The sequence below is a fragment of the Mirounga angustirostris genome, unplaced genomic scaffold (genome assembly GCF_029215605.1).
Source record: "Mirounga angustirostris isolate CCGP_5_RB_7025 unplaced genomic scaffold, mMirAng1.0.hap1 SCAF_71, whole genome shotgun sequence".
Lineage (NCBI taxonomy): Eukaryota > Metazoa > Chordata > Mammalia > Carnivora > Phocidae > Mirounga > Mirounga angustirostris.
Genome location: NW_026991779.1, coordinates 13223 through 40231, shown reverse-complemented (window position 1 = coordinate 40231; position 27009 = coordinate 13223). Strand labels below are relative to the sequence as shown.

The 27009-nt window shown below is 39.9% G+C and overlaps 1 pseudogene; it reads right to left on the bottom strand.

The window, feature by feature from the left end:
- LOC135363243 (mitotic spindle assembly checkpoint protein MAD2A-like) overlaps nt 1-26285 on the bottom strand; it is a 46908-nt pseudogene extending 20623 nt beyond the window's left edge.
- Between the last annotated feature and the right edge of the window lie 724 nt (nt 26286-27009).

Here is a 27009-nt window from a genome sequence, read left to right as displayed (position 1 = left end):
AATGTTGTATATCTCCATCTTAAAATGAACATGGTGGGGACTTTATACAGTCTGTGAGAACATCTACATGCATATAAATGGAATTATTTGAAGTCCAACATTTTTATGGCCATTTGAATTAAACTGTGATTTCAATAACATCTAAAACTAGTGAATATGTTTTAAGTAAGTGCTCTTCATGTTAATTAAATATACTCCTTAAGTAGTATAACTTAATTATTAGGTTAGCATTTTTTAAACTGAAAATACAATGGCAAGTTAACACGATTCTTACATTTATTGTTTGGCCTACATTTACATTAGTCTGTAAATGCCTTTCTTTGTGTCTGATGCCTTTTCAGTTCATAGTCACATCCATGTGTAAATGAGCAGTGTGCAAGCCAACTTTGAAATCAAGAAGAAATCATTTAACAGTAAAGTTTATAAACTGTATATTAAGTCAAAACTATAGATTGACTTTATTTTGCTCAAAACAACTCATTTAATATATGATAGACTGAAATATAGTGACATACCTTTCACTGTGGTATAACAAAAAAATCTCTAAGACTTCAGTAAATTATTTCAGATAATATTGTTCAAAATCTGATTGCTGGAACTCATCAGTGAGGCCTGAATGTGATACATAAAATAATTCAGAAGGCCACAGGAGTATGTATTTCCTTTTTTAAGAGAGTAGTCACATAATTAAAAGCATTGAGTTGAAACATTTGCAAGGTAGTTAAGAAAAAAAAGCATTCACCTGCATATTTGGGATGTTCTCATTTCAACTTTATTGTATAATGGTTTATTGTATAATGGTCAGTTCTACCAGTTTTTCTCCCCTCTTAAAAATTGTTTCAATCATGCCTAATCTGTGGAAAGTTAATATTTTCCATAGTGAAGGTGGATAGGACATCTGAGGAAAAATTAAAAGCAGATGGCCTTTAATTTAAGAAACATCTGATACTAATTACTTCCTACCTTTCACATGACTTAAATGTCGGTGAGTGTATAGGATTACATTACTTTTTTAAGAAAGGTTTTAAGGCTAAATTTGGTAGATAAGGTAGAGATCCAGTGAGATGAGATTTTTAAAATACAGGCATTCTTTTTTTTTTAAATACAGGCCTTCTTAATAATACCAAATACCAGAACAGAACTGTGACAGTTTACTTGTGCTTATTCTAACTCATAATAGCATTTTAATATGATTAGTAGAATGGCTTCTGCGTATTAAGATCCCTAAAGTTTTTAACTGGAGAACAGTTTAATGACCAATCTGTTACTCAGCTATATTTTATTTTTTTATTTTTTAGAAGATTTTATTTATTTATTTGTCAGAGAGAGAGAGAGAAAATGAGTTCTTAGAGGGAGAAACAGGCTCCCGCTGAGCAGGGAGCCTGACGTGGGGCTTGATACCAGGACCCTGGGATTATGACTTTAGCCGAAAGCAGATGCTTAACCAACTGAGCCACCCAGTCATTTCAACTCAGCTATATTTTAGATTTAAAACTTCATTTTATTGCTGTAGCATGTAAAGCAGTTAACATTTGATTTAGTGGAATTAACACTTAGCTTTATATGATAGCTTTCTTAGACCCCAATGATTTTCAGAATCCAGAGATTTCCAAGCTGAAACTTTTTCTGATCATAGAGCTTTCGTAGCTAAGTGTATACATGGATTATTTCTTCCTTAGACATGCACACACATTCACGCGCACACGCAAACACTATAATATAAAAAAAAAAACGTCAGAAAGAAAACATACCAAAATGTTAACACTATCTTTGGGTGATGGATAAATTTGGGGTTATTTATAGAATTGGCTTCCATTTTTAATGACTTTTTTTATACTTAGGAAGAAATGTAACTATTTTCAGTTTCAAATAACAGACATATTAGGATCCCAGCATAGGTAGTGTATAGTTTGACCATGATTTTCTCCGGTCCTCTGAAATCTCTGCAAGGGCAAATACCTGCAAGGGCAAGTACTCTGTTCTTTCCTTGGCACTACCACTTTGGCCGTGATGTTGAAGCAAACCACTCCGTGAAAGTTACAGTTTAATTCCAAAATGGAAGAAGTAGGTTGTGTTTAAAGCATCCCTGGAATGATCCAAAATAACAACTAGTAACCATGGTAAACAGGAATTGTACCTATTCAGGATCTCAGGAGCACTTTGCAGTTCTATTATTGAAGACCCCCAAAGACATTTTGTTGATATTATATCTATGGGTATTTATCACATTAGATATTAAATCTGAGCTATTTTTGAAATATGTATTAATTCATTTAAAATATCCATTTAATTCATTTAAAAATAACAGTGAATACGCGTTACATGTTAACACACATAATATAGTTTCTTGAAAACAAAGTAAAATATATTGAGAAGAACGGCACTATTTTCCATTTTTGTAAATGTCTTTTATGTATGTCTTAGCAGAAGACCGTTAGATTCTCTAACCCGCTTCTACATTCAATTTCTTAGAGTGTGGTATTTTGATTGAAGTATATGAAGAAAACTCGGCTTCAGACAAATGTACAGGAGGAAAAGGGAGGGACATTTTACTAATTTTTTCAGATAAATGTGGGTATTCTTCTTTAATATTACTCCAAATCTCCACAAGTACTAGTTTGTTGAAGATCCCATGCAATGTGAAATCTGAAACTATATCAACAAACTTTTAATACCTTTGAAACTAGCCCCAAGAAGATTTCTAAAAGGAGTCTAATTTTTGCTTTAAAAAAATAAATTGTAATGTTGCAACAATAGTAACACAACCCCAAGGTTAAGAGGGTAACATTTTAATATGCACCAAAGTTGTTTCCTCACAAACACTGCTCACATTTCTGAACCTGATTTCTTTTCTTTTTTTTTTTTTTTTAAGATTCTATTTATTTGTCAGAGAGAGAGAGTGAGCACACAAGCAGGGGGAGCAGCAGACACAGAGAAGCAGGCTCCCCGCTGAGCAAGGAACCTGATTCAGGGCTCCATCCCAGGACCTTGGGATCATGACCAGAGCTAAAGGCAGACACTTGACCAACTGAGCCACACAGGCATCCCTGAACCTGATTTCTTAATTCTTTAGGTGAATCAACTTTCACGTTTACTTTTATTGCATGGATGAGGTCTTAATGCCTTCGCTTTTTATCTTTTTTTGAGATAACTTTATCTCTATGTATTAAACAGATATGAGCTGCATGGGAATATCAATAAATGTTTGATCAATGGTTGTTGGCATGGTGATCTACTTTCCCAGATTTCTGTCTTCACAGTCAGTATACAAGAAAATAATTTCCAAATAAAACCTTTGCTTGAGCCCTGAGAACCAAAATATTGATTTCCAAAAGAAAATATTTGTTTCAGTGGTGAATTTGTATTCCAGAAATCAAAGCCAAACTACACATTTCCTTTTATGGCACTCATATAATATGTCACATATTATTAAAAATAATTTAGAATGTTCCCACACATTGTTTTGATGATGTCTCTTTTCCTTGTAAACATTGGTACAAAATGTTCTAACAATGAACTAATTATAAAAAAAAAAAATCTTTTTTTTTCTTTAATCTTTAAAATCCCTTTTCTTTTAAAATTGATGTCTGGTTGTTTCCACTAGGAAATGCAGATGATACATTTTCATGTTTTTTTGTTTTTTTTTTAATGATGAAAACAGTAATGTCACTCTTTGCTTGTGAGTCCAATAGCCATGCTAGAGGATTTCTGCAGATGTGGCTATCAATATATTCAAGATCCAAGGAAACCATCTTTTACCTTTCATACTCTCCCAGAATAGATAAGGTTCCCCTATTGTGCAATCTCATTTCTACAGCCTTGGATTTCCACACACTGCGCTCATTGTAGTTGATAATTATTTATTTGTACAATCAGTTGATTTTTTTATGCCTAATTTTAGCTAGGTTTTTATTTTTTATTTTTTATTATGTTCAGTTAGCCAACATATAATACATCATTAGTTTTTGATGTAGTATGCAAAGATTCATGAGTTGTGTATAACACCCAGTGCTCATCACAACACGTGCCCCCCTTAATACCCATCACCCTGTTACCCCATTCCCCACCCCCCTCCCTTCTGTAACCCTCAGTTTGTTTCCTGGAGTCCAGAATCTTTCATGGTTTGTCTCTCTCTCTGATTTCTTCCCATTCAGTTTTCCCTCCCTTCCCCTATGGTCCTCTGCACTATTCCTTATGTTCCACATAGGAGTGAAACCATATGATAATTGACTTTCTCTGCTTGACTTATTTCACTTAGCATAATCCCCTCAGTTCCATCCATGAGGCAAATGGTACGTATTCACCCTTTCTGATGGCTGAGTAATATTCCATTGTATATATGCAATCAGTTGATTAATAACTGTTTCTTTCACTATACTGTAAGCTCCAAGAAAGAAGGGTCTGAGCTGGCTTTTCTATTTTCTGCCCAGGACAAGGGCACAGTGTTGGGCACAGGTTAAGAACTCTGGAAAAGCTGCTGAATATATGACTAAATCAATGCTGTTGAACATTTGATGCACTTTAGATTCCCCAGAATATTTTCTTGAACCTTGTATATTTTGAGATTAGCCATCCTTCTTGAATTAGATTTTGTCATAAATCTCAGTTGCTTCTTTCTCACCTCCTTGACTATTCCTTTCTTATCTTCTTTCATGGTTTTATTCCCCTTATGTATATATTTTATTCTCTTTATTTTTTAAGTTTTTACTTAAATTTCAGTTAGCTAACATTCAGTGAATTATTAGTTTCAGGTGTACAATATAGTGGTTCAGCAATTCCATACATCACCCGGTGCTCAGCACGAGTACACTCTTTTCTCCCCATCACCTATTCCCCCCATCCCCCTGCCCCTCTGGGAACCATCAGTTTGTTCTTTATTATCAAGAGTCTGTTCCTTGGTTTGCATGGCTTTTTGTTTTAATTTCTAGCTCCTTAAGGTAAGCAGGAAGTTCTGTATTGTTCCTTACTATTTTTCTCTTTTTACCTACTTTCTCTCAATTAGCCATAACCTCCGTGATTCCCATAGTTAAATGTCCAATCCCAGTCTCTCCCTCAGACTGTGTTTCTGCATTTTCCAGGTATTCTCTGTACATTTCCAACCAGATGTCCATCTTTTTGCAGCTCACAGGCCTAGGACATCTTCCATACTATATCAGTGATCTCTTGTGCTCGCTTTGTGTACCAGGGAAGCACTGCTTTTCCAACTTTTGTGCTGCTTCCATCCGTGCTCTCACCGAGTCCTCTCAGGTCCAAGTTTTCATCCCAAATACCATCACACTAGCTCACGCCTTGACCATCTCATGTCTGTCCTTGTGATAGCCTTTCCACTCCTCCTTCTACATGCTGGTTTTCTGGGCTTTAATATATCCTGCACACTAGTATGGGAGTAGTCTTTCTAAATCACATAATAATTCCTTTTTAAAAACTTTCAGTCTGGGGTGCCTGAATGGCTCTGTCGGTTAAGTGTCTGCCTTTGGCTCAGGTCATGATCCTGGGGTCCTGGGATCGAGTCCCATGTCGGGCTCCCTGCTCAGCGGGGAGTCTGCTTCTCCCTCTGCTCCTCCCCACTGCTCACACTCTCTTTCTCTCAAATAAATAAATAAATAAATAAATAAAATCTTAAAAAAAAAAAACAAAAAAAACCTTTCAGTCTGACACTCTAGGTAGTCATAATTATCATCAAAGAACTCTCCATAACTTTTCCCTCTGTTTCGCTCACCTTCTTCATCATTTATTTGCTGTGTAGGCAACAGAAAGCTCCGGGATGCATTTGCATCTGCTGCTAAAGACTCTTTGACTGGAGTGGACCTTGTGAAAAGATGTAGCTTCCCCCACCCCCACGCATTCTGCAACCACATGGCTCTTATTCCAAGAAGAGTGACTATATACTTGAGTTCCCAGAGCTGGTGACACAGATCTCAGAACCAAACCAGGCCCAGTTCGCAGCCACATGTTAAGGCCATGCCACATGTCTGCCTTTGGACCTTAAAATGAAGGCCTGAAGACTTGACTCAAAAACACTACAAAAGCTGCAAATATTATTACACCCCAAAATGCCTGAAAACACCTAATCCCTGCCTCAGCCACACCTGCAGGGTCAGCCAGAACTGTCAAGAGTCTCAAGTTACCTGCCAGACTCCATGCCCCACCCAGGACCGAAAGCCCACATAGCCCAACACACTAAATCTCCAGCCCTGATCAAAACACTGTGATTTCCGGGGCAATTTTGTCCCCTCCCTCATCCATCTCTTATTTATTTCTCAAGGTCTCCTGCCCATTTACCAAGGTGTTGGAGTTTGACTGGATCACTAAGTACTACTCTTTTGTCCCTACCCTAAGTCTGGAACCAATCCAGAGACAGATGCAGGATTTTGAGAGAAGAAAATAATCACTTAATACATCACTTTTATTAAAGAGAAAGCTGCTTTCTAGAATCAGAGTATTCTAGCATAGTCCTTTTAAATTGAACTCTTAGCCTCTGGATTCCATATGTTCATTGAGTAGTATTTTTACTTTTCTTAACCCCCAAATTCAATGTGTTCTTCTCATAATATAAGCCTTCACTAATTGTTATTTATTCATTAATAAATTGTTATTTATTCATTAATCCACTTTTACCTGGATACAATGACAATTTGGATTTCTTACAATCCATGGCCAAATAGGTATGTGCACCTCCAATTTAGACAGGGTTACCCTTTTGCCACTGGCACAAGCCTCCCTCTCAGGGCAGATCCCTTTCTCCATCACAGAGAGCTGACCCCAAGGCAGACTTTCCAAGGTCAGGTTGCCACTGAGAGAGGAATGGCCCATATTGAACCACCCGGTTTGTTCTAAAATTTCCAATCCGGTAAGTCACTCCTTACCTGGTTGGAACAGAAGTCAGAAAGGTTACTGCAGTGGATAAACTTCCATGTGGAACCTGAAACCAGGTAAGTGGAGCTCCCCTCCCAGTAGATATATTCTCTATCCATATGTGAGAGGTAATTTCAGCACCCATCCCCCAATCTTAACTCTGGGTAATTAGCAAAAAAGCAGCTAATTCAGTAGATTAAGCAGTCCGCAGAGGAAAGTACCAGGAACACATCTAGTCTCATCCCTGAACAGAAATGATAATAGATGATGAAGATAACCTACTAGTCAGTGGAAAGGTTCAAATTTAAATAACAGAAGGTTTAGTTAGAAAGGACCAATCAAATTTATTGTTGTTTGACTTTCATTTTGTCTTCTCCAGTTTGAATTACTGAAAAAGAAATGGGAATGACCAGTTAGCATTCCTCATGCCACCAGGAAGCTTCCTGCCAAATTCTGTGGAAGCTAGGTATAACTTGGGGAAAATGTTCTTGTTTTGTTTTATGAGACATCAAGATATCTGTCTTCTATTATTTTTATTTTCTATAGAGATAATTTGAGAAGTGTTGAAGAATGAGAAATATGACAAAAAGAAGAATAACTGATTATATTTGGAAATAAATGTTGCAATTTAAAATACAGTGTGGTACATGATAAGATGTATTGATTTACATTTTTAAATAACTGACTGTGGGATTTGAAGTGATTGTAATATAGGAGGTAGAGAGAAAATTATATTATTGTGACTATAACCCAGTGCATTAAGAGCAAGAAATATCATAAAATTCCAAAATTAATTTGCCATATCAGATATATACAATATTCCTTCCCCCTCTTTTAAATTTGTGTTATTTAATAGATTGCTAATATGCTAGTTTAACTTAATGGGATTCCATTTTACTTCCTTTGTGAGTTTATTAGTTATAACTCTCTGCTATATTATTTTAGTGGTTATTTTAGGGTATATATTATACCTCTTTAACTTCTCACAGCCTACCTGTAAGTGATATTCTAATACTTTACATATAGAATAAGAACTTTAAAGTGTTCTTCCTTTATTTCCCTCTCTGTCTTTGTGGTATTGCTGTCATGCATTTTACTTATACATCCTTTTTTTTTTCCTTTCACTTATACATGTTATTAAGCCCCTTGGACCTTGTTATCATTTTTACTTTCAATAGTTGATTATATTTTTAAAATATTTAAGTAACAAGTTTAAACACTTGGGATGAGAGTGATCTAAACAAAGCATAAGTGCAAAGTCCTGAAAGGGGAAAAAAGCTTGGTGTTATTCAATGTACAGTGTGATGAATACAGTGATGGGGGAGTGTGTCACAAAATGAGATCTCAGATAGAGGCAGGGGCCAAATTATTATGGGCCTGTGGACTTGGGTTACAAAATTTACATTTTATTCTAATTTGGATGCTAAACAGAGGATTTCTATTTTTAAAAGATCATTTGGGGGACGCTTGGCTGGCTCAGTCAGTAGAACTTGTGACTCTTGATCTCAGAGTTGTAAGTTTGAGGCCCACGTTGGGGATTATGGGAAGACTATACACAACACATATAAAATATAAATATAAATATAAAATATAAATACCATGATGTCCGGCATGTACTGGGCACTCAATAAATAGGAGTTATCATTCTTATCATGTTACTGTAGCCCATCACTGAACTTTCCATGTCCCATGCTCTCTTCACAAACATGTATCTCCACATGGCCACTAGAACTATCTTTATAAGACACACATCACATCAGTCCTTTGCTTAAGAAAACCCTCCAGTCCTTCTCATCGGTACAAACTTCATGGCACATATGAAGGACATTATTTGTCTTTGCATAGTCATTTCTCACATCATTCTTCTCCCAGTTACGCTTGGCTCTAGAGTAGTACTTCTCAAGTTTTCATGTGCTTACAGCTTTCCAGGGGATCTTATTAAAATGCAAACCCTGATTCTGGGGATCTGGGTGAGGCTTGAGGTTTGGCATTTCTAATAAACTCCCAGGGATGCTTTTCTGCTGGTCTGTGGATCACACTTTGAGAATCATAGCACTAGAGTACATCAAGTTCGGGCAAGGTTATTTTGGGTTTCTTTAAAAAAAAAAAAAGTTGTGGGGCTTTTTTGGCTTAAACTATTGACCTTACATTTCTTTACGTAAAATAATCCTACCCTTCTTAAATTTTCTTCAGTGTTGTAGCTGGGCACCCACAACAACTATATAGCCATAACCTATCTATTAATTATTAATAGAGCAATATACCTTTGCCAGGTTGGAAAGCCTCAGGCTTTCTCTTAGCTAATGCCATGATAAAAATTTATAGATATTATACATACTGTGACTTATAATTTCATGATTTCTTTTAACTGTGCTACCAGAGGGTAGCATGGTTAAAAAGTTTTTTGCCTGAAGCTGGTAAGGAATGAGAAAAAGAATGGAAATATAACTGCCTTTTTAACATTTAAATAAAATAAAGAATGGGAATGCTACTTAATTTATATTTTAGTATCTATAGCCAAATCCCCACAAAAAGCTCATTTCAAACTTTTAAAAAAATCCTATTTGTCTAATGGAAAAATTTAGGAATCACACGGATGAAAAGTGTCTTCAGGGCATACATGTGTAATTACTTCCATTTCTCGAGAATACTTTAGCCTTTATGAAATTTTCTCAAAGAGAGAAATCAGGTTTGTCTTCTGCTTCTGGACAGATACACCCTCACACCACCAGTTACCAACCAGGGAAAATCTCTTTGGAGTCAATTAGAACTCCTCGCTTACACTGTAACATAGAATGGGAGCAATTCCTAAAATGGCCAAGCTGGAGATAATGTAGAGCTCTCAGCAGATTGGACAGCTCTGTTCTTGGGACTGAGGAATTGTGTTTTCCATATGCACAACTCTTGGTGTTACTGAGTTACTGATTTCAGTTAAGTAGACTTTCAAATTTTAATTTACATAACATGAACACGTTTCCCTGAGAATCGACAGTTTTATGGAGACATTTCCTTGTCTGTTCTCATGAAGTTAAAAAAAAAAAAAAATCCACAGGGCATTCATTAACACTTCTAAAAGTGACAGGCTGTGTCTTTATGCCATTTTCATTTGCGCTGCTTCTGATCTTGCCATCACTCATTAAAAAGGGAGTTTAGGGTAATATAAACAATGCTTTTTGGCCATACTAGAAGCTATTTCTTGTCTGATAAAGAAGAAAAGTCCACAAGGCCTCTTGGACAAAGGATAAGGATATGTTCTTTATGGCTTGGCTCTCAAAAGGCCTATAGTCTATGATGTTTGAGGTCCCTTCCTTGGGAAACTTTCTTCTAGTGTAGCTTCTATTACTTATCATTCTGTTCTTCTATCTCAGCCTGGGAGGATACCCTTAAACCAATCATTTGGGAGGGAAGGTAGGATTTAAATTTGGCCTTGAAATAGGAATATAATTTTAATACAAGGAAGGAAGGTAGTTGGTTATGCTTGCTCAAGGAAAAATTGTCAGCTGAAGCCCCAAAGGTGGGGAGAAGTCAAGAATATTTCAGGGACAGCTCAACGACCAGCTTTGTTGGATAGTAATAGATAACTGAAAAAGGAAACTTGAGACCAGATTGCTGAGAAACTTCAATTTGGAGCAAGTTGTTTGGACTTTATTCAGTAGGTATTGATGTTAATAAAAAGTATTCCTAAATGGCAGGATGATCGTCATATTAAATTTGGATGGGCGTTAAGTTTGAGATATCCTGGGATGAGAGTGATGTTCCATCAGAAAGGAAAAGGAGGAAATAGTGTAGATGAAACAGCCTTGGCAAGCTGACTCCCATGTATATAGTTTGGTCCATGGAAAGGCATAAGCCTAAGTAACAAATGGGAAATTATAGTAACAGGAATCATTCTTTCTGCTGGAGAACAGCAATAAAGAATAATAAATAGCAATTTTGGAAGTCAGGAAAAACAGGGTGCATGTCTCCAAATCTCCAGATCCCCTGCCATTGGTGGACAAATTCAGAGTATACTAATCAGGTAAAGAAAAGGGCTTATCATAATTGAGGCAAAAGACTAGGGACCTCTTGTTATTTTTTGAGGTTCAAGGCAGAATCCCAATTCTACAGTTTGTGTGTGGGGTGGTATGAAATAGGGTAAACATGGGGGCTGGAATTCTAGGCCAGTTATTTTGGCAGAATGTAGAGAGGCAGATAGAGCCAGACACTCAGTCTAATGGATTAGGCCAACAGGATCTGGCTACATGAACACCCCAGACTTATTCCTCACTCACTGGGCCCTGGGTTTGGTTGGTGATGAAGGAGGCTGTAGGTTGAGGAAATTCAGCTGTCAGTGATAGATCATTAGATCTGGAGAGGCCAGTCTGATCGCGGTATTGAGGTTTCAAACTGCTATGGGGCAGTCTTGTCAGACTGGTCAGGAAAAAAAAGAGAGGAGACACATATTGCAAGTGTCAGGAAAAAGAGAGGTGCCATCACCACAGATTATACAAATATTTAAAAAGATAATTAGGGAAGAAGACATACAAATGGCCAACAGATACATGCAAAGGTGTTCAACATCATTAATAATGAGGGATGTGAACCAAAACCACAATGACCTCACACTTGTTAGAATGGCTGTTATCAAAAGGACATGAAATAACAAGTGCTAGCAAGGATGTGGAGAAAGGGAACCCTCATGCGCTCTTGGTGGGAATATAAATTAGTGCAGCCATTTTGGAAAACAGTGTGGAAGTTCTTCAAAATATTGAAAATAGAACTACTCTATGATCCAGCAATTCTACTTCTGGGTATATATCTAAAGGAAATGAAGCACTAACTTGAAAAGATTGATGTACCTCCATGTTCATTGCAGCATTATTTACAATAGCTAAGACATGAACATTTCCTAAGTATCTATCGATGGGTGAATAAAGAAGATGTGGTATATATATGTACTTTACATTCATTATATTACACACACACACTATATATATAATGGAATATTACTGAACTATATAAAAGAATGAAATCTTGCCATCTGCAACAACATAGATGACCATGAGGGCATTATGCTAAATGAAATAAGTCCAACAGAGAAAGACATATACTGTATGATTTCACTTAGATGGGGAATTAAAAAAATAAAAAAATGAAATCCATAAGTACATAGAACAGATTGGTGGTTGTCAGATGTTGAGGGTGCAGGTGGGGTATAGAAAAAATGGTTGAAAGAGGTCAAAAGATCTAAACTTCCAGTTATAAGATAAATAAGCCCTGGGGATGTAATGTACAGGACGGTTACTATAGTTAACAATATTATACTGTATATTTGAAAGTTGCTAAGAGAGTAAATCTTAAAAGTTTTCATCCTAAGAGAAAAATTGTACCTAGGTACAGTGATGAATGTTAATTAAACTTATTGTGGTGATCATTTTACAATATATACATATATCAAATCATTATGTTGTATACTTATTTATTTATTTTTTTTAATTTTTTTTTTCATTATGTTGTATACTTAGAACTAATACAATGTTATATGTCATTTTGATCTAAAAAAAGAAAGATAATAGGGGAATATTATGTATAATTTCATGTTAATAATTAAGGTAACTTAATTGGTATAGACAAATTTCTTGAAAGACATAAACTATCAAAGAAAATTTTTAAAAATCAATTACAGCAAACAATGAATCATGGAACACTACATCAAAAACTAATGATGTAATGTATGGTGATTAACATAATAAAAAAATCAATTACAGCAGTATACAGAAGTGATAATATGTCATGACCAAGATAAACCCAGGAATGCAAGGTTAGTTTAATATTTGAAAAATCTATCAATTTAATACCCAATGATAAGCTCAAATATATGCAGAAAAAGCATTTGACAAAATCCAACATCCATTCCTTGTTAAAATCTTTCAGAAAGCTAGGATTAAAAGAGAACTTCCTGAGCCTGCTAAAGAATTATAAAAAACCTTATTTAAAATTATACTCCATGATGAAAGACTGAGTATTTTCCTCTCTAAGACCAGGAACAAGTGAAGGTTGTATGCTTTCACCACTTATATTCAATATTGTACTCCCTCAAAATCCAAAGGCCTACAGATTGGAAAGGAAGAAGTACAACTATCTTTATTGACAGATGGCAAGATTGTCTCTGTAGAAAATCCAATTGAATCTGCAAAAACTTATTCAAACTAATAAGTGAATTTTGCAAGTTTGTAAGACACAAAATCAACACACAAAAAATCAATTGTAAAATGGCCTTTACCAGTAGAGTTTTGCTAAATTGAATTGTTTTAGGATTAGTTGAAAATCAAGTGCCTCCCTATGAGTATATATCACTTTTTCGTGGATGCCAAGTTGTTAATACCCACATAGAAACCAAAATCTACTTTATTTTCTCTCTTGAGAAGTTTATTGCTCGTCCTCTGAAACAGCAGTGATTGGAGTTATACTTAGGATTCTTCAACTCTTCAACTTTGTTCCATTTATTTGTTCTGTTCTTTATTTGTTCTACCTAATGCTATTTTACTGGCAAGTATATCACCTCACAAAAATCAAGGATCTTATCTGATGTGGGGATTCATAATGTTCTTCAACCTTTTGTTTTGTCTAACTTGCTTACTTCACTCAAATATTCTAAATTGCAATATTCTAGGATTTTTTATGTCAAGTATTTAGACGTAGAATAGAATTCCAAGAAGTAAATAAACATGTTATCTGCATCGCATGATCCTTACCTCTAGACCAATTTGACACAGGTGGGCCTTAAAAAGTTGGTCCATTTCCAAGCCATCTCCTACACAAACATTGACGAAGAAACTGGTTTCAGTGTCAGTTATGGTCCATACGAGTGATTATTCTTAACTGACATTAAAAATGTTCCTTTTTTGTATTTCCATCCAAGCGGTCCGTAAGTACGTGACAGCCTATCTATGCATTTGAGTGAGAATAACACTGATTGATTTGGGTGTATTTTTAGGATGAGAGAGGAGGGTTTTTTGGGGGGTTTTTTTGGTTTTTTTTTTTTGATGGAAATATTTCATATTGTGAAATGATGAAACATAGTAGAAAACATTGAGTCAAAGATATAAATACAAAATAAGCCATAAATCTACTTATTCTAAAATAGCTTTTTAGGTTCTTTGACACATGGGAAGTAAGAAACTAATGACAACCATTATTATATGGTAAAGTGTTATATAGTGAAGCAAAGATGTCCCATGTACTCCAGCTTTTTGATATTACCTACAGTTTTTTTCTATGTCCAAATGTAATAGATGAACTCCCATTTTAAGTATTGTGAGAGGCCTATTGCCTTACTCGGTATTTCTATTAATTCTTGGTTAGGGTGGGATGATTTCCAGCCTGCTCTAAATTACTACTCTTGTATATTTCTCAATTCCTATTTGTAATTTTCCTTAGGTTCTGTCCTTTTCCTACTCTGCTTCTTTCCTTTTTCTTTCTTTCTTTCTTTCTTTCTTTCTTTCTTTCTTTCTTTCTTTCTTTCTTTCTCTTTCTTTCCTTCTCTCTCTCTCTCTCTCTCTCTTTCTTTCTTTCTTTCTTTCTTTCAAGTATAGGACTCAGCCTTGGGTTTTTAGTTTCCCCAAGCTATACTACAACAAGGGTATTTATGTAAGTAGCATAGGTTTCATGGTTAATACAGGAGGATTAAACACAGAAAGAATTTTAAAAGCAAATTAAATCAGGACAGTAGTTCCTAAAAGTCCTCTCGCCATGTTGGCTACTAGAAATTTCTCATTAGCCATCTTTCTTCTCTGTTGTCATTTTTCTGAATTCCTTTTATTCCCTCCCTCTGTTGGATGGTCCTGTCATCTCTAGTAATTCGAGTAACTGGCCACCATATCTCTATCATCTCTTGCCTATCAATGGAAAATGTGCACATTGTTTTCTAAACATTTTCCCCCACATTAACTGATCCAAGAAAATGCAAAAATCTTCTAGTAAGTAAAACAAACAAAAAGTAGTAGACATCTTGCATTTATTTCTCCCATATATTGGGATGTTGAGCAATTGGTGGAGCACATCACAGGCTGACTTGCTGGCTTGGTATCCAGTTGATAATATATATGGTTGTTCCGGCCATTGAGAGCAGTGCCATTCTCATTGATTGGTGTCTGTGCCCAGCACTTACAGATTTTGAATATCATCTCAAGCTAAATCTACTTTCCTATTTGAAATACAGGTACATGCTAATGTAATTTCATTTTTAGCGTTTCGTTGCTATATATATTTTTTCAGTTGACCCATTTTAGATTGCTTTTCTTTCATGCTTTTAACTAAAGATTGATAAAACTTATGTTTCTTAAAGAAGTAATAAACATACATGAAGTAAATGTCTAGTAAAACATATCGTTCGCTCTTTACTTTTTTTCCTAATCCCCCTTTCTCAGAATCTAGTTGCAAAGTATGTGATTTTCCCAGTGGCAAACAGATCAGAATTTAGCATTTAAAAACATTTTACATTTAAATTCTAAAAAATATTTTGCTATTTCTGTGTTTTTACTTTCTGGGATATTTGGTAAGTTTGAAAAAAAAATATCAAAGCTGATCTGAGTCATTACCGCTATGAACGCTAAAAAACTAAAATTTCAGTGTACATAATATATTCCGGCATACTATTTGTTTAGATTCATCTTGTAGCTGATTTTCTCTGGTTTAAGTATAAACTTGCAAAAGTGAGCACAGCAATGCCTTAATCATATATATCATACTAGTCTGACTTCTAGGATGTTTACTTCAAGAGTATTGCTTGGCTCGGTGTTTATAGCCTCAAAAAATTTGAATCTCATTTCTAGAAGTCAGTCTATAACTTGAAATAAGATGACAATGCTTTCTCAAAACAAACAAACAAACAACCCCAACAGAAAACACCATTTCCCTTAGATTTACTTATAACCTCCGAGAAGCAAGGACTTTGCTTGTTTGTTTGTTTTAAAAATCCTGGGAATGTGGGGATAGGATGAGTTCAGTTCTACATAAATTTAACAGGTCCGAAGACATAAGTCCAAATAGATGGTTTTGCCTTAGCTGGTGAGGATGCCGGGGCTGCTTCCTTTGTTGGTGCTGACATCACTGAAGCAGTAGAAAGGCCACTGCTTTCCTTTTTAAAGTTCCAAATTCACCCTTTAGAGTAGGTTAACACTTTGCAAATGTCAGATTTACAGTTTCTGGTGAACAGCGAAGAAAGTCCAAGAGCCTGTAAGAAATTAGAGCTGAATGGTGAGCACAGCACCAGGTGTAGAGTCACTGAATCACTGGGTCGTACACCTGAAACTAATGGAACCGTGTGTCAACTCTACTTCCATGAGGGGAGGGGGTCAGAAATTAGAGCTGTAAATCAAATTTCTTTACTATATCTTAGCTCTTAAGATACATCATATTTCAAAGATTCTAACATTTACATTTCTTTTTACATTTTCACATTTCTGGAAACAGGTTGTGTCTTGTGGTTCTGATGTCCTTGTCATTGCTAGTCCACGTGCATAAAAACTTACAGTATGAATATCAGCAACTTGGAATAAAATTGCAGAGACGATACTGTATGACCAGCACTCTTGATAGCATAGATGATAGTATTGTGTGGGAAACATGGTCATCCATGACTCTGAGTTGAACATGTTTGGAAATACTGGATTTGGGATGGGAGTAAGCTTTAGGAATACCCTAACCGATTTGTTTTGCTTATACTTTATTGTTTTTCTAAGATTTTATTTATTTATTTGAGAGAGCTCGAGCACACATGCACGTGAACAGGGAGCAGGGGGAGGGGCAAGGGTAGGGAGAGGGACAAGCAGACTCCTGCCTGAGCCTGGAGCTCAATCTGGGGCTGGATCCCATGAGCCCCAGACCATGACCTGAGCCCAAACCAAGAGTCCTCCGGATGCTTAACTGACTGAGCCACCCAGGTGCCCCTCTTACAGTTTCATTTTTATATAGATTCAAGCAGGGCATAAGATAAAAACCTATACCTCAGTAGGTATTATAAAGCTCTTTCAGTAAGTATGTAGTGAAAGTTCTGAGCTACAAAAAACACGTGTTATAACTTGTGTAGCTTTGTTTTTATTCCTTTCTTTGTGGTACATACAATAATGTCATCCTTGCAATCATTATGGTATTATGATTTTGAGGTGAACACAGATCATGAGATTTTAGAATTTTTGATTTGCTAATTTTAAAGAAGTTTTTACTGTTGCTATGTCTTTTAAAGTGGTGAAATGAGTCATATATCAAAGGAGGCATTGAAGCATTTCTTTGAAAAATAAAATTTTACAGGACTTAATCCATCCTTTCATTTTCATAATTAACATTCTTTTGGAGAATTACTATCAAATACGTTCTTTAAAAGTGAACTTCAAAGTCTAACTTTGGGCCATAAGTAAACTACTCTGCCTTGTTTATTATAGACAATCATCGTTGAGGGTTTTGAAGTTTAGTTTGGAAGAGGATTTAGCACTCTGCAAGTTTATATTTAAGATTGCAATATTGACTGATTGTCTTTCTGAGAATGTAATAGACATAATAAATTGCTTGCAACACTTAATATTTTCAGAGTGTTTGCCATTACCGTACTTGATGATTATTATTAAAAAAAAAAATCTCTCTGATCCCCCCGTTCTGAAAAGGAAACCAAAATTACTTCTCAATCCCTTCACTGTCTACATATAATCTCTGATTTAATATCACTAACCCAATACAGCAACACCTCATTTTCCCAGCATTGCTCAAGAAAAGTTTGTTCCATGCCAGTACACTTCCCAGATATCCGAAGAATATGCATTTAAATGACAAGCCTATTTTTTTTTTTTTTACTATTTCTGATAGAAATATTTCTACAACACACTGTTATTCTTATATAGAGAATACTGAAAAAAATCTCTAAAATTTTGTGCTTCGTGGCAATCTCAAGAGACTGCTTTATTCGTTGATGGGTCTTCAGCACACAGTAAAGAATGGAATAAGAGGAAGCAGTTAGTGGACGTGGACTACACTCAAAACTCAATGAACTTCTTTTTCGTAGAACACGGGGACTCATTTTTGCGAATATCAGTTACAGCAGATGGCGTGCTCCACCTGGCCCAGCAGGCTATGTGCACAACCTCGGCGCCCCCCCACCCCCACACCCCCACCTCCCGGGTTCGGTCACGGTGTAGGCGCAGGACTGCATATACTTTTCTCCAGAGGGCCGGGTCCATAATCTCAATGCGCTATTTGAGAGTTCCAACGTATAATGAGTAATAATCGAATTAAGCATCACCTCACTCTAAGTTAGGAAACACGACTTTCTTCTTTCTAGTCATGGCACAACTATTCACTTAGCCATCCAATTTTGAAATCTTGGCATAGTCTCTGATTTTTTCTGTTTCCATCTTCCAGCTAGGTCAGTTGTACTGCTGCTTTTCTCTTTATGTCTCTACTATTAACACCCTTTTGACTTTTACTTTGTATTTCTTACCCTATTACTGCTTTTACCTAGAATATTCTAGTTTGTCATATGCTTGATCTTTAGGCCTCCAGTCTCTTCAATTTCCAGTGTATTAGGTACAGAACTGACTGATCTTTATCAATGAGAGGTGTTTCCCTGTTCAAAAATCTCCAGTGGTTCCCTATTTTTGTTAAAAAAATTTTTTTTAACCAAATAATGAAAGACAATTACCAGCAGAGGCTGAGTTCTGTTGGGTCACATATGGATAAAAGGATATATAATTGTTTTGACATTAAGCACGACAATCCCTTCTGATCAATCACCTGTATGGCAATCTGCTCTAACATCTCCTTGGTCTTTAGGATTGAATGTATCGAATACATCAATTTTCATTTCCAGGATAAATTATTGGAAAATCTCTACACACTCTTCTGAAACCGTTCAAGAGATTCGTTGATGTTTTGAAATTTATCTACAAATACTGAGGACATACCTGGACATTTTTTGAGCAACTCGATATATCACTGAATTTTTTTGAAGTCCTTGATACTTTAAAAAATATATATTTAAAAAATTTTACCCCACTTTATTGAGAGGGAATTGACATATAACATTGTGTAAGTTTAAGGTATACAGGGTGTTGATTTAATAAACTTGTGTATTACAAAATGATTATGACTAAGTCATAATCCTATGGCTAACTCCTCTGTCCTGTCACATAATTACCATTTCTTTTTTGTAGTGAGAACATTTAAGAGTTACTCTTTTACCAACTTTAAAGTGTATTATTAGCTATAATAATATAAATATAAATAAACATATATAATACAAAGTATTATTAGCTGTAATCACCATGTTATACATTAGAGCCCCAGAACTTGTTAATCTTAGTTTTTTTCAAAATTTTATTTTTTTATTTGAGAGAGACAGAGATAGCGAGAGAGAGCAAGAGCGAGGAGAGAGGGAGAAGCAGGCTCCCTGGCAGGCTCCCCACTGAGCAGGGAGCCCAATGCCGGGACCCCGGGATCATGACCTGAGCCAAAGGCAAATGCTTAACCCACTGACCACTCAGGTGCCCCTGAACTTGCTAATCCTGTAACTGGAAGTTTATACCCTTTAATCAATTATCTTTGCATATCTCCCACTTCTAAGCTACTGATAACCACCATTTTGAATACTTCTCAGTGTGTATTCATTGTATTCATTCTTATACTTAGTTGTTTGTCACAAGTTTAACTGAGATGGTATTATGTGCCAATGTGCCCAGTGTCATAGATGTGATGGTACACAAACACAGGATTTTTATCTTTATCTAAACTATGGACTACTAGCTTTCTTCACCATTTGGTGTTGAAATTTACGTTTTCTTTGCATATTCTATTTGTAGAATTTGAAGATCATTTTCCTGGCTGGAGAAAAAGAAATTCTAATGTTTGTTAGCAAATTGCTCTCTTCCCCAAGCAGTACGGTTCTTTTCCTGCCTTTTCTTTTCTCATTGCCTAAAATATGATGGAAGAGTATTTTATATTGTCCTAAGTATTTTTCACAAGTCTCGGCTCATTTTGAACGTAGCACTTTTGACACTGATTTAAAACATACTATATATACGGCTGTGCATGTTTTTTAACTTTACAGTATTCCGTATTTTTCAATTTAATTAAATATATTTTGAAAACATAATATTTAATGTCTGTTTAATAGTCCATCTTATTTAACTATCCCATATTTTGGGCTATTTGGTTTGAGTCCAGGTTTTTTTTTTGGTTGTTCTGCAACTTTAAATAATGCTTCTATGAACATCCTGGTACATAATTCTTTGCCTGTGCTTCTGATGATTTCCTTATGTTGTACTCTTGCCTCCAAATACTGTCCATGTCTTGGGCCCAGGGACTAAGCAGACTGGCTGTTTTTCCAATCTATGTCCAGTGAATATATTTTTTACTCAATGATCTTTAGAACTCTTTTGATGACTGACCAGATGGAGTGTTGCCCAGTGTGCCGCAAGATCTTCCATAAACCCCTTTAACTTACCCCTTGCAGCAGGCTAGGACCCCTGTAAGGCCTGGAGAAGGAAGAGAGGGGCCTACACAGCTTCCCAGCTGCTGATGGTAGGACACATAAACTCTAGTCCCCTTTCCCGGGGCCGCGCCTTGTGAGTGCGTGCGTGCGTGCGCGGGAATGCGTGCGTGCGCGTGTGCGTGAGTGCACGCCGCGGTGGGGAGAGCTGAACTATTGCTGCTTGCCACAGATTGAATTGTGTCTCCCTCCCACACCAATTCGTAGGTTAAAGTTACAGCCCCTGATGGGCTGTAATAAAAGTATTCCTAAAAAGTGGCATTAAACATTCTTAAAACCTTGCTTCTAATTAACAGAGAACACGATACCTGCATTTCTGTGGCAAAAAAAGAGAAAAACGCCAAACTGCATTAATCTACTGTCAAAATAGTACTACAACTCACTGTAATCCAAGTCCCAATTCAGATTATGTGGTTAGAGGGTGTCAAAATAGGCTTTTGCATCTCAGTTAGCAACTGATTAACTGTTCTCTGCAATGCTCTCAGCAAACCTTTCCCTCTTTTTCCTCCTTTTCTCCTCACAAGTCCTGCCAGATTCTATCAGAAGGCACAACTGTCCTGGTCCGGAATGGCGTTTCCTAAATCTAGTCCATCACCGCCAATACCAGAATCAAAGAGGGGCCGAGGGGTTGTTAAAAATATACGTGGCCCCCACCCCGGCCCTACGCCCTCTTAAGTCGCGGAGGCTGGGGGCGGGCGGAAAGGGCCTGGCTCTGTAGTTGAAAGCAACGCTGCAGGTGGAGGGGCTACATCGCGCCGCAGGCCTCAGCAGCACCTAGGCCTCAAGCTCCACCATTAGCAAGGAGCCCGGAGGCGGCGTCTGCATCCGCTTCTTCCTAGATTCTCCCGCCGGGCAGGAGGCTGGGGCAGAGAGAGCTTAATTCTCGGCCTCGCGGCCTCGCGGCCTCCCCTCCGCCCCCTACCGCTTCCCCCGCCTCCGTGGCTGAGCCACGGGCCTACCGGGCGGCCTGGCCTCAGTTCACCCCGCCCTCCGGCCTGCGCGAGGAGGACTTACAGAAGAACTCGGCCACGGTTTCGGCGCTCCCGCGCAGGGTGATGCCTTGCTCCCGGGAGAGCTGCAGCGCCATGGCCAGTCCTACAGACGAAGGAGTGCGCTTCCCCCCGGCAGAGAGCGACGGCGGAGACGCCCACAGCAGTTCCCCGCCACTCGTTTCAAAAGTAACGGCGCAGCACGCCCTCGGGCCTCGGCGCAGGCGCGATGAGCCTCTAGGCCCCGCCCCGTGGGGCGGGGCCTGCAGGTCCTCTGGGCGCTTTTCGGAGCTGGCCTGTCCGCAGGCGCAGGGGGTAGGCGTGGTCGCCCAGTTCTGGGTGGTCAAGCTCCGCAGGGTCCCGGCTGGGCGTGTGTAGTTGTGGTCTACTAGACCGGCCTGAGGGAAGAAGACGCCAAAACCTGGTTTGGGTTTTTTTTTTAAAGATTTTATTTATTGGGGCGCCTGGGTGGCTCAGTCGTTGGGCGTCTGCCTTCAGCTCAGGTCGTGGTCCCAGGGTCTTGGGATCGAGCCCCGCATCGGGCTCCCTGCCCCGCCGGGGGCCTGCTTCTCCCTGTCCCACTCCCCCTGCTTGTGTTTCCTCTCTCATTGTCTCTCTCTGTCAAATAAATGGATAAAAATCTTAAAAAAAAAAAAAAAAGAATTAATTTATTTGAGAGAGAATGAGAGAGAGCACATGAGAGGGGGGAGGGTCAGTTTCAGATATTTTAAATATTTAAATATTTAGGTGGAATTACTTTAAAAGAAAATTTTGTTGCACACCATATTCAAAATGCTAAAAATTGTACACCTTGAGGTGTTGAAAACATGATCTTATGAAAATATCAGCCATTTTCACAGATCTGAAAAAAAGCTACTGAATTGTACTATATGCCTACTTAAGTTTTTGTTAGCTAAGCAAATAGATTTATTTTGAGATATGCAACTATGAATAATTGCCACTGCATTAATTCTACCACATTGTTAGGAATCATGACCTTGCATTGCAGACTCTAAAATGGATCTGAATTTGAAACCCTGAGAACACTAGCGATAGAAGGGCAATGAGAAACATCATTATAAGGGCTCCTACAGCTTCTTTTAGGAGGAAAGAATCTGATACACATGAGTACTTTCAGGGCACTAAAAAAGCAGCTGTGATTACTAAAAAGCATCTATGCTCCAAGCTTGTAGCTTTGAACTAGGTGCTTAGCTCTGTATTTGAAGATAGTTATAGGAAACAATGTAATATAGCAGCCGAACTGCTTTCAAGGTCAACCAAAATTCACGGGTATTTAAATGAGAATTTAGGGATGCCAGAAACCTTCATTCTGTTCAGTGACTACTACTGAGTACAGATCATTCAGTTTGGGAATAGGATAAAAAAGCATGCATGAATGTCATGCATGGAAGTAGTTCCATCAACATGCCTGTTTACCGGCACAGATGGCCAATCTAAGTGAATCCAAATTTATTTTAAATTTAAAAACATGTTAAATGTTTCTACAGAACTGTCTCATGGGGTCCTGAATCACACACAGTACTCATTTTACACTTACAGAGTGTAACAAAAAGGATAAAAGCAGAGTAACAGCTTCTAGTTAAAAAAAAAAATCCTAGCTATAAAGTTCAAATGTCTGCAATAAGTTTTTACCACAACCATATGAATCACACTGGGTATAGAAGTTTGGAATTTTTATATTTATTTTTATAATCAACTACTGTCTAATCTCTCAATCTTAAATCTCTAGTTAATGCCACCAAATATAAGCCCAAACAGGAACCTCTGACTACACACAAGCTCTTAGATCGTATTCTTTAAACTGACAACTTTCAGCACTTTATACTTAAGGAGGGCCTGTACTACTCTTAAATATTTTACACTTTCGTTTTCCACGTTTTACTCAACATAAACTCTTAGAAATATATAAGAATATATATACACATACATGTCATAGAAAGTGGTCAGCCTATTGTCAACATCAGCTATAATATAAAAACCGTAACTAAAAAAGTCTTTATACAGAGTTTCAGATGATCTGAATTTTACACAGAAAAGTGTAACTTTGAGAAATGAGGACTGTAATCCTGTGCTACTTGGGAGAAAAAGTAATGTGAAAAGAAAATTAAATTAAATGTAACCCCTTCCATTTAACTTCCAATAAAATGTTACTTTCAAAGATTTGGCAGGCTCTGAGTGAAGTGTTCTTATGTATGACTACTTAAAAAGATCACCAAACTATCCTAAGTTTCTGTCTTTAAAGGGAGAGAAGGAAAAAAAAAAGAAGAGGACACTGATGTTGATTTGTAAGACAAATCACTTTTTTCTTTCAACTAATAATCTGCCTACAGAACATCTCCAAAGAACAGCCTGACACACTGAAAAAAATCAGCCCAGCTCTCCTGCCCGCTCCCCATTCAATGGGGGCAGAAAAGTGGAAGTGTGCAAGGGTGAAAGGAAACTAGGGACAGATGGCCTCGGAGTAGCAGGTGACCTTTGAAAACTGGGGGCCCACAACAATCAATAATTCCAGATCTAGATGGCCTTCGTGCCTCACCCCGAACTCGCAGGAAACTGTCCTTTGAAAAGAAACCACTTTTTCTTTTCTTTTCAGGGTTTATCCTCTGGTTGCTCCAGATTCAGATTTTGAAGGAAGACAGCCAAAGCGGGGAAAGAGGACTTTAAAAGGAGGGCGGAGTAATTAAACAGAAGAGATAAGATTTGCCCTAAGCTATCGCCTCGGTCCAAAACCCCCGAAAGGAATGAAATCGACACATACATACACAAACTCGTTTAGGAGAAACTGCCTTAAAAAGAGCCCCTTCTAAAATCCCAAAGGAATACACCGTAAGAGAATAAAGGAAGACAAAAATATCAGACAGTCCATTTTCAATGAAGCATCCCTCTGCCCCCCCGCCCCCGCTGGGCGCCCCCAGCCAGCACCCAGCCCCGCGCCCCCAAGGTAAAGTGGCAAGTGGGGGGATGCTGAAGGGACTACCTTGTTTTGTCTCCAAAGGGCAACACAGCAAACATAGGAAGGTCGAAGTGCAGACCACGCGGCCTCCGCAGACTCTGGACTCCGGGAGGCGCCGGGGGGCGACGACGTGCCCAGGGGAGGCGGTGACTCCAAGCCTGCTCCCTTACCGACCCCGCCACCGGGCCGCCGCCCGCCGCAGCCCGCTCGCTCCGCGCTGCGCCGCCCCCTGGCGGGGAGCGCCCGGCAGAGCGGAGGCCGAACGCCGGCGGGGGGGAGCCCAGCGCCGAGCCTCGGCCGGCCGCTCCACCATCACCGCCCTGAGTGCGCTTTCCTGGCGGCCAAGGCAGCCAGCGCCGGCTGCCCGACGGCCGCTGCCTGGAGGCGGCGGCGGCGGCGGCGGCGGGTCCGGGACTCTTCTCCAAAGAGGCGCGTCCTGGAGTCAGTCGGAGTCCGCGTGTAGAAGCCTTTGCCCGCGCAGCGGCTTCTCACCAACTCCTCAGGCTTCAGGGCATCCGCCCGCCTCCACTCTCTGCTCCGGCCCCTCCTTCCTCGGCTTCAACCTCAATTCCTCCCCAACTCTACGGGAGCCTTTCCCACGCGCGCCCCAACTGCCCCCCGGGCAGCCACCTCCCAAAGGACAGGCACCCTCCTCCCCGCCCTCGGCAGCGGCCGCCCGGCGCTTGGCTCTCGACCGGGAAGAGCTGGCCTCTGGGGTCGGCTGGGGCTGCGCGGGACCCGTCAGCGCCCCGCTGTCGGCTCCCGCCGCGCCTCCCCAGCGCCCTTTGTGTGCGCGCCGCGAACCCCTCTGCGGAGCCCTTTCAGCGGCGCCGCCTTGGGAGCAAGAGAGAGTGAAAGGAAGCGCCGGGCCAAGCAAGGGACTGGAAAGGGGCAAAAGGCGACAGCGCTTACTCTGGGAAGACTCCGGCATGTTGCTGCCTTTGGGCTCCTCGTGGTCTCGCCCCTACCCCGACTTCCCCGCCCGCCAAGGGCCAGGGCGAGGGGGGACGGGGGAGGAGCGGAGCTGCTGGGACCGAGTTGGAAATGGTGCTTCCGGAGCCGCAGGGAAGGGGCTCAAAACTGTTTTGGTTTCGCTGAGGAGATTTAGGGGGACTAGGAGGCTAAAGAACGGCTGGGGGAAGGCCCGTGAGCGCGGATGTATGTAAATAATCTTGCTCTCAGGGAATAATCTTGCTCTCACCGGCCGTGTGTGTGTGTGGGGGGGGGGGGGGTCCGCATGTACATTTTTGCATTGAACTTTTTGAGCAAGTTGGATCGAATCCCACGCTTGGGCTTTTCGACTGTACTAGCCATAAAGTCGAGGTGTCTACACCCTAACAGGACCAAAGACCTACTTCAAAAGCAAAGGGCCTGGGAACCGAGGTCGTTTAATGGTAAAGGAAGAGGAAAATTCAGTAAGGGAGAGAGATGAGCCCCCAGGTCACTCTCAGCGCCCCGGGTGGGTCTTCCAGGGGTCCTCTTCTTACCTGGTGGCTTTCCTAACAAAGTAAGAGCAGGTAAAGTCCCAGTGATCATCCAGCCACGCTTCCACGGAATCCTGGTCCCGCTGCAGCTTCGACTCCCCGGAGCCGGGGCTGGCCCGCTCCATGATCCGCGCCCAGCGTCTGTGCAGCTGGTTTGTGCCGTTTTCCACCCCAGCTGGGGTCTCTCCCTCGGAGGAGCCGGCCTCTGCCCCGAGACCCTCCCCCTCCGCCTTGCGCCGGTCCGGCTGGCTTTTGGCGAAGCTGCTCCGGCGCCCGGCCAGCCGCTCGCCACGCCCCACCTCTCCTGGTGATCACCGCTCCCAGGTGCGGCGGGTGGGGCAGGCGCAGCAGCCGCGCGGCCTCGCCGGGGTCGGGCGGAGGCTGGGTCTCGCCGTCTGTCGGGTCCCCAGATTCCAAGGCGGCGGCGGAGGCAACTGGCGAGCTCTCCGGCCGCTAAGTGGCCGCCGCTGGAAGGAGGCCGCTCGGCCGCTGGGGTGCGCTGTGGGCTGAGCGGGTTCCGGGGGAGCGCGCAGAGGTGACTGGGGGTGTGTTCGCAGAGTGCCCCACAGTACGAAAGGGAGAGTCGCGATGTGTGCGCCCATCCCAAGTCCTGAAAGCTGGAGTTAGGGGAACCTTCCACCAAAAGTAAGAGGTGCGGCTACCCTGGCGACTTTTCTCAGGTCTGAGTGAACAGTGACCGCCCGGCCTCGCTTTCCTCCCCAGGGCTTGGGTCTGGAAGGTGCAGGGATCGACCTTCCTCCGAGCCCAGGCAGCCCGGGGGGGTGTGCCACGGATTTGCGGCTCCTGGTGGGTAACTTCCAACAAAGGCATTTCCGTAATTACTATGTTGTTAATAACCACAAATAATTATAAAGTAGGCGTCTTTGCATCAAACATTCCCTTTTTATGACTGCAACAAGATTTTCTGGGAAAAGGAAAAGGTAAAACTGAAGTAATCATCATGGTTTGTGTATGAAGTCAGAAGACAAGGGAACCTCTGTACAATTAGGTTAGAGAGCATAGACGCTACCCGGGGATAGTACAGAGCAGACTGGTTAGCCCAAGTTTTATTAGTCATTTATATTTAAATGGAATTAACACACACCCCACAAAAAAGTATCCGTTTCAAAGGGCTCAGCTTTCCTACTCTATTTTGTCCTATCCCAATCATGCTTTCCAAAAAGGAATTGG